Genomic DNA, 8750 nt, shown 5'->3' with positions numbered 1-8750 from the left:
TGCGCTGTTGTAGTAGCAAATGGGCACCTGCTGTTCCTCAACTTTCAGTAACCCCACCAGAGACTGGTCTTCTGAAAGGCCAGGCAAAGGAGACAGCTGCTTAATTTCCTCCATTTCCAAGGCAGTTATACCAAAAGCCCACCAATATCCTTTCAGATCCTTGAAGTACTCTCTCCTGAGACAGTCTGTGCCAAGGATACATGGAGCCTCTGGGCCAGTCACAATGGGATGTTTTTGCCACTCATTCCCAGTCAGGCTTATTTCAGCCTCCAATTCAGCTGTTGGGATCCCCCTGTCACTCCAGAAATACTACTTGGTTCTGCCCATTCATAGCTTGATGGCATTAGGGTACACTGTGCACCTGTATCTACTAGAGCTTTATGTTCCTGTGGGTCTGATGTGCCAGGTCATTGGATCCACACAGTCTGATAAACCCAGTTATCCCTGACTGGAGGCAGGGTGCCTCTAATCCTGGACGTAGGATTCCCCACTAGGATGGCGAGTGGTGTGAAGCAGAGATTGTGATGGAGAGGAAGTTCAGCAGAAGTAAGTATAGGGACCTGCACCTAGGGAGGAACAACCCCATGCACCAGTACAGGCTGGGGGTTGACCTGCTGGAAGGCAGCTCAGTGGAGGAGGACCACAGAGGAAGACCTGGTGGACAGCTAGTTGCCCATGGGCCAGCAGTGTGCCCTCGTGGCCAAGGCCAATGGGATCCTGGGGGGCATTAGGAGGAGTGTGGCCAGCAGGTCGAGGGAGGTGATCCTTCCCCTCTACTCTGCCCTGGAGAGTGTACAGGGCTATGAAGTTGATGAGAGGACTGGAGCATCTCCCTGATGAGGAAAGGCTGAGAGGGCTGGGCCTGTTTAGCCTGGAGTAGAGAAGACTGAGAGGGGATCTTATCAATGCCTACAAATATCTTAAGGGCGAATGTCAAGAGGATGGGGCCAGACTCGGCTCTTTTCAGTGGTGCCCAGTGACAGGACATGGGGCAACAGGCACAAACTGCAACACAGGAAGTTCCACCTGAATATGAGGAAGAACTTCTTTACCTTGAGGGTGACAGAGCAGTAGAACAGGCTGCTGAGAGAGGTTGTGGAGTCTCCTTCTCTGGAGATATTCAAAGCCTGCCTGGATGTGGTCCTGTGCAACCTGCTCTAGGTGATGAACCTGCTTTAATAGGTGGTTGGACTAGCTGATCTCCAGAGGTCCCTTTCAACCCTGACTGTTCTGTGAATTATCAACAGTTTCCAAATCCAAAACATAGCCCAATACTAGCTGTTATGAAGAAAATTAACTCTATCCCAGCCCAAACCAGTACAATGCCACATGGCTATATGACAAATAGCATACCTCATCCTTCTCCCTGTTTTGCCATTGGTACTGCTTTAGTAAGATGCATGATTGATGTCATATAATAGAGAAAAGCCTGTCCCAGCACCCTGAGCCCTGCTACTGACAGGGCAGCACACAACTCATAGATCTAGTCATATTGTTGATTTTGATCAGCGCTCAGTGGAAAGGAACAGTATGTTTTTCTTTGCATTTCCCCTTTGATAATACACCTTTAAACATCCATGAAATATTTATTTTCTTATCACAGTTGTAGTCATTGTCAATTGTATTTTTCTTTTCTGCAGACTGCTCTGACTCTTCTACTGAGACCACTTCTTCATTGCTCTACTGTGATTCCTGTTGTGGCTCTCACATTATTTATTATGCACCTTTTCAAGCTTAAGGTTTCATGGTGCTTTCTTCCCTGGATGATGTTCATATCCTGGACTTCTCAGCTCATCTGTGATGGGATTCGTCATGGCCTTTGGATCGGCCCATTTGGAAAGACTCTTCCTTTGCCATTTTGGCTGTATGTAGCAATTACAGCATCTTTTCCTCATCTATGCTCATTTATTATGTATTTAACAGGTAGTAGAAAATTAATGTATATAAAATATGGAATCTGCACTGATGTATAAGGATGATGGATCTTAAAAGTTGTTTATATTATCACTTGAAATAAGCTGAACGTTTATCACTGAAGTTGTTCACTTATGTTCCCTACAGCTTCCAAGTTAGGCATTTTAAGCCTGTGGAGCCAGTTACAGCTCCTATGACAATGCCTTGTGGTCATAGAAACCTATTTCATGAATGGTAATAATTTTATATCTATACATTCCCCTTGTAAAATATGTAGTCTTCCATTATAGTTCATGCATAGCTAGCTGATTTTTAAAGTACTTAGTCTCTCTGTAGTAATTACATTACATTTTACTGTCATGGTGCCATTTATCTGATCACCATTTATTTTGGATTTGTATTCTGCCTTTACATAATACATTTCGTATAGATAGCATTTGTATAGTGCTTCAAAAATGTATAGTACTATATAAATGCTAAGTATTAGTGAGAATTTAGTACTTTATGGCACTTCTAAAAAAATCAATTAGCCTTTTGAATTTATTTGTTTTCCTGTGAACTCTTGTATTCACCTCTTTTAAAAGAAATGCTGTTTGCATTTCACAATGTGCAACTGCATATCTGCACCTCTTTAAATGCTGCTATAATATAGTATTCCTATTAAATTCTATTTCTCTGTAGTTGCTTGGTGAAGAGGGTCCACTGTGGAGAGTCGGCCAAGTCACGACAATCACACCTATATGGCTACATGCCGTGCTCACTTTATTAAACAAACAGGTCATATTTATAACTTAAACCAACCGCTCACAAGACTTTACACACAGGTGATTGGATAAAAGTCTCTGCCCACGCGGGCGTCCGTGTCGCTGATCGGTGAGCATGCTGCAGGCGCCTGATCAGTGTGCCGATGAGAGTGTGCTGATTTCGCGGTTCCCAGGACTTGCTCTGCACCTGGCTTCTTGTTTGTGCAGAGCTTGTTTTCTTTCTCACACTGCTTGTTCCCAGGACAATTTAAAGTTGCTCTGCAGTTTCAACTAACAGGCCTGGGTTGTCCAACCCAGACAATGGTAACATATGTCCTCGGTCCTTTAAAAATCCCTCTACGTTATTGTTATTTAATTTTATTTCATTTTGTTTTATTTTATTTCAGTTATTAAATTGTTCTTATCTCACCACTTGAGTTTTACCTTTTCCCAATTCTCCTGCACATCCCTCTGGGGGGCAGGGAATGAGTGAGAGGCTGCATACTTAGTTGCCGGCATTTGTTAAACCATGACAACTACATACTTAAGCCACCTTTATACCAAACATACAGATTTATACATTCTCATTAAATGCTATCCCCTGTTCCTTAACAGATAGCTATTATTCCATGGGCTTCCTCCACTCCTCCAAATGTCTATAAGAACAGACTATGACTTGGGCCCCACCTGTCAAGATGGGTACTCAGGACAGAAGCAGTATGTTCAGTTGTTGGGCACCAGTAACAGCTTGGCTTGGGTCATCGCTGCACTCATCTGGTTCCTTGCAAAACTCACTCTTTGTTGGTTCAGGTCACTCCTGCTATATTACCTCCTACAATGTACAACTCACACAACAGATTATTTTTCCCCCAAGGTTAAATCTCCTTGAGGCACACACCAGGTCTCCCCATCCTTCCACATTACCCACCAAGTACACCCAGGTCCTTGAGCAAAGACAATCCTGTGAACAGGTTTGCCTTTTCCCATGGGAGGAGCAATCCACACTGCCTTCCCCAGCCACTTCCCTATGTGCACTATGGGGACCTTATCTCCTCCCACAGTATGTATGGGTTTTGTTTGGGCAGGACCAGGACAGTTAGCAGATCCGCTGGTGTTAACCAGCCAAGTGACACAGTACATGTGTCAGACCCTGATAGGTTTTTGTGTCCTTCTTCTTGCTCGCTATTTGCTGTTGCTGTAGGTGCCCGTATGCTGTGGTTCTAAGTTCCGGTTCTTCACACCCTGTTTACAGACCTGACAATTTGTGGCTGTCTTAAAGGTACACGGCTAAGTCTTTGAAGTCAACTAACTTGTCTGCAGACCCGCTGCAGACCCCAACATGGTTATACGAAGCTTATTACTGCTTTTACAGTGCAAAGTGAGTCTAAAAAGTGTGGAACACTAATCTCAAACATACTTTGCATTGATAAAATACTTATGCATTTGTGGTAGTCTTTATCTAGGGAAATAGATTGTTCTATTGACATATTTTTTCAGTTAGGCTGATGCTTTAAAATAAGATATGAAATGTCATCAGAAAAATAAAAAGCTCTGGTTAACAGATTATCATAACACAAAAGTGAAACACTTAAAAAAAAAGTATGCTGCTTAAAAATGATGTGTGGCTTGTATAACTTAGAGTGATTAATTTTATGAAGCCAGGAAGAGTGACCTCATGGTTGTGATAAATAACTTAGTCCCAAAATAGGATTACAATCAAAGTTTGCAATTCATTAAGCAAATAGAGGCAAGCAAACAGCACTGGGTGCACCAGGAGTCTCCGCTCCACCAAGACGCGCCCTGTACAAAATGTATTTTTGGTTTATATTTCCTAAACTAACTTTCTCGAAAGGTCTGTAAGATGTTTTTCTCCCCCCCCATGGCTACTTGTCGAAACACTTTCTTATTTATCTTCTGACAAGTTAAGCAACCCTGTGTGATTTGCTTTGCTATTTCAAAAATCCCAATGCAGCCAAATTATTTAAGGAAATGATCACGTAACACCTTTGTACCCCAATGTGTTTGTGCATGCAAACGTTCCAATATTTGCCTAGCGTAGGCTTTTGGCAACATCTCTCGCCCATCAGGCAGTGTCCATTTTCCTCGTTCTAACTTAGCTCCTATTCTCTCCAATTTTGTTTGTTCCTCAGGGGTAAACTTCTTTTCTTATTCCTCTCGTCTTTCTTCCTTCTGTACTACGTTAATTTTAACGACCTGAGTCCTCAAGGCTGCTTCCTGGGCTTCTTTATCTGCTAAATTATTTCCTCTGGTTTGGTAATCTAATCCCTTTTGGTGTCGTCTTACATGTACCACTGCTATCTCCCTTGGTTCTTTTAATGCCCTTAAAATTCTTACTATTAATTCCTGATGTATAAGATTCCTCCCTTGAGTATTAATTAAACCTCTTTCTTCCCAATTTTTTCCAAAAGTGTGGAGCACCCCATATGCATATTTAGAAACTGTAAATATAGTCCCACTTTTTCCCTTTAATAATTCCAGGGCCCTACACAGGGCATACAGCTCACAAGCCTGAGCTGACCATGATGGACTCAAAGGTCCTGATTCCACAGGTTCTAGGTCCTTATTAATTATTGCATATGCTGATTTTCTTTTCCCTTCCACTACCCGGGAGGAGCCATCTGTAAACAGTGCTTCTCCTTTCTCCAATTCAGTATCCCTTAAATCTGGCCTTACCTTAGTCCGGGTTTCAATTACCTCTAAACAGTTGTGTTGTAATTTCTCCGATGGTTCTCCAAACAAAAACTGTGCTGGACTCTGTGCAGAGGTTACCCTCAGTTCTAAGTCAGGGGAGTCAATTAGTATTGCTTCATACTTTAGGATCCGGCTATCTGTTAACCATTTCTCCGCTTTCTGTTGTAAAACACTTCTGACATTGTGTGGAGCATACACCTTTAAAGGAGCACTAAAGGTAATCTTCCTAACTTCCTCTATTAGTAATGCTGTAGCGACCAAAGCTTGGAGACAAGCAGGCCATCCTCTACTTACTGGATCAAGTAACTTAGAACAATACCCCGCGGGTTTCTTAATTCCTGCCCAGTCTTGAGTAAGGACTCCATATGCTGTCTGGTTTGATGTATTCACAAAAAGATAAAAAGGTTTTCCCAGATCTGGGAGGCTCAATACAGGCACTTGTATTAATGCCCTTTTTATTTCCTCAAATTTCTGATCATCTTCTGTGAACCACTTAAGTTGGTTATTAGTTAATTTCTCATATAAGAATTTAACCTTTTTGCTGTAGCTTTCAAGCCATGGTCTACAATATCCTAATAATCCCAGTATCTGCCGAATTTCCTTTTTAGTTTGTGGGGGTCTTAAGGATAGGATCCCAGATACCCTGTCAGGATCCAACTTCTTTCTTCCCTTACTCGGCCAATGCCCTAAATATTTCACTTCCTGTTCTACAAACTGTAATTTTGATCGAGACACCTTTAATCCCTTTTCTCCTAGAAAATTTAACAATGTAATAGTAGTTTCTCGGGTTCCTTCTTCATTTTCTCCTGCTACTAATAGATCATCCACATATTGCAATAATTTTACCTCCCTGGGTAATGTAAAATCTTGTAAGATTTTCTCTAAAGTTTGTCCACATAAATTTGGTGATTCTGTAAACCCCAGTGGTAGTACAGTCCATCTTAATTGTTGTTTTCGTCCCGTTTCAGGGTCCTCCCACTCAAAGGCAAAATAATCTCTGGATCCCTCATCCAGGGGGCAGGCCCAAAAGGCATCTTTCAAATCTATTACACTATACCAAGTATGTTTGGGAGATATATGACTCAGTAAAGTATAAGGATTTGCCACCACAGGGAATTTAGTGATTGTTCGCTGATTTACAGCTCTCATGTCCTGTACCATCCTATATGACCCATCAGATTTCTTTACAGGGAGGATGGGTGTATTATGAGGTGACATACATGGTTCTAAAGTTCCTTTTTCCAGAGGTCTGTCAACTACAAGTTTTAATCCCTTTCGACCCTCCATTGGTATAGGGTATTGTTTGACTCTAATTGGACAATGCGGATCTATTATTTGAACTTTTATGGGGTCCATTTCTATCCAGTTTCCCCCTCCTTATACCATACTGAAGAGTTAATGGCTTCTTCATCCTCTTGTGTTAAAATGTATAATTTAATCTGCAATTTTTCCCCTTGACTCTGAATGCTCAAGTTTAGTTTCAAAATCAAATCCCTTCCTAATAAGTTGTACTCCACTTCAGGGAGCAAAAGTAAATCATTAAGACAAATTTTTTCTCTGTTTCTACTTCTACATCTTTCAAGACAGGTACTTTAAAAGGCTCTCCTTTTGCCCCTACTACTGACATATAACTCTTCCCTTTTTCTATTCCTTTGGGAAGTTTTCTAATAGTGGGATTTTCAGCCCCTGTGCCCACTAAGAATAAAACTTCCTCTTTATGGGGACCAATTAATAATTTTATCAAGGGCTCTGTTGATGTTGAAGTCCCCAAAAGATATAGCCCCTGACACCTCTATTCTTTGAATATTTTCTCATCCTGTTCCCGCTTGCGACAGTTCTTCTGAACTTGTCCCTTCTTATTGCAATAGTAACAGATGGGAATTGTGGATCTTTCTCGATAAGATTGTCCCCTGGGTGTTTTCTCTATTCCTTTTTCCCTTCTCTCTCCAGACGGGGTCTTATTTCTCTGGCTTTCTCTTACTGCTGCTACAAAGATTTTGGCTTTTGCTTTTTGTTTTTCCTCATCTCTCCTAACATATACTTTCTGTGCTTCCCTAAGTAACTCTTCTAATCCTCTCTCTTGCCAGTCTTCCAACTTTTCTAATTTCCTTCTTATGTCCCCCCAGGATCTAGCCACAAATTGTGTTCTAAGGAGTACGGTTCCGACCACTGTATTCAGGTCAATTCCAGAATACATTTGTAGGCTTTTCCTTAATCTCTCCAACCATTCTGTTGGAGATTCATCTTTCCCTTGTTGTTCGTTATATGCTTTATTAATGTTTTGCCCTCGGGGAACCGCTTCCCTTATTCCCTGTATGATTAATGTTCTCAAGTCCCTCATATTCTGTCTTCCTTGGGGTTGTTGATGATCCCAGTGGGGATCTACATTTGGCCATTTTTGGTCTCCCGGGGGTCCTGCCTGATTCTGTCTTTCCCAAATTCTCATTCCAGCTTGCCTAATCATTCCCTTCTCCTCAGCAGTAAATAAGATCCCTAAAATGGACTGTATTTCTTCCCATGTATAAGTATTGGGGCCTAAGAATTGGTCCAGTTTTTCAGCTACTCCGAAGGGATCATCTAATAGGGTCTCCATTTCTTTCTTGAAATGTCTTACATCTGTAGTATTTAATGGGACTGCCACAAACCCGATGCCTCCCTGATTGCCTCTGAGGGATACCTCTCGTAAGGGATATAAAAGAAGCTCCCTCAGATACGGCAGTCCTACTTCTCGTACGTGCAGCTGGAGGTCGATCTAATTCCGGTGCTGTTGGTAGTGGAGGCAGGGGCAACGGTGGTACTGGTGGAGATACCACGGCCACCGGAGGGGGAGCTGCCGCCGGGGGTGGTTTGTTAAGATATGGTGGTGGTAGGTTATCTAATGGCTACCATTTATCATCTTTTTCTCTTTTCTGTTTTTCTTCTGCTGCTTTTAGTGTAAGTATTGAGGCTGGAAAAGGACATGAAGTCCTGATCCATAATCCTGCATAATCACTTTCCTCCTGACTAAAAGGTTCCTTTGAATTAACATGTATATTTAAGGCCTGGCAAATCCAGTCTTCAAAGGAACCAAAAACAGGCCAAAAGACATGTGGTCTTATAGGCTCCTTCGGCCATTCTACCATACAATACTGGATCATTTTTAATTTACTTTTTCCTTTTCTGGGGCCCCTGTTGTTCCAATTTCTAATCATTATTCCTTATGGACTTTCTGGTGGTATGTCTGGTAATTTGCTCCCTTTCTCCTGGTCCCTGGTCTTCGATTTTGTCTGACCCATCTAGGAATTTTACTGTGGCAATTCCTACAGCCCTTGGTTACTTTAGTAGGAGTGCCTTGCAGGGGGTTTAGGACCCATCACCCACCCACGAATCCTATAGGAATCG

The sequence above is a fragment of the Falco biarmicus genome, chromosome W, assembly GCF_023638135.1.
Source record: "Falco biarmicus isolate bFalBia1 chromosome W, bFalBia1.pri, whole genome shotgun sequence".
In the NCBI taxonomy this organism is placed as follows: domain Eukaryota; kingdom Metazoa; phylum Chordata; class Aves; order Falconiformes; family Falconidae; genus Falco; species Falco biarmicus.
The sequence above is the reverse complement of the archived record's forward strand: the minus strand, read 5'-3'. Positions refer to the sequence as shown.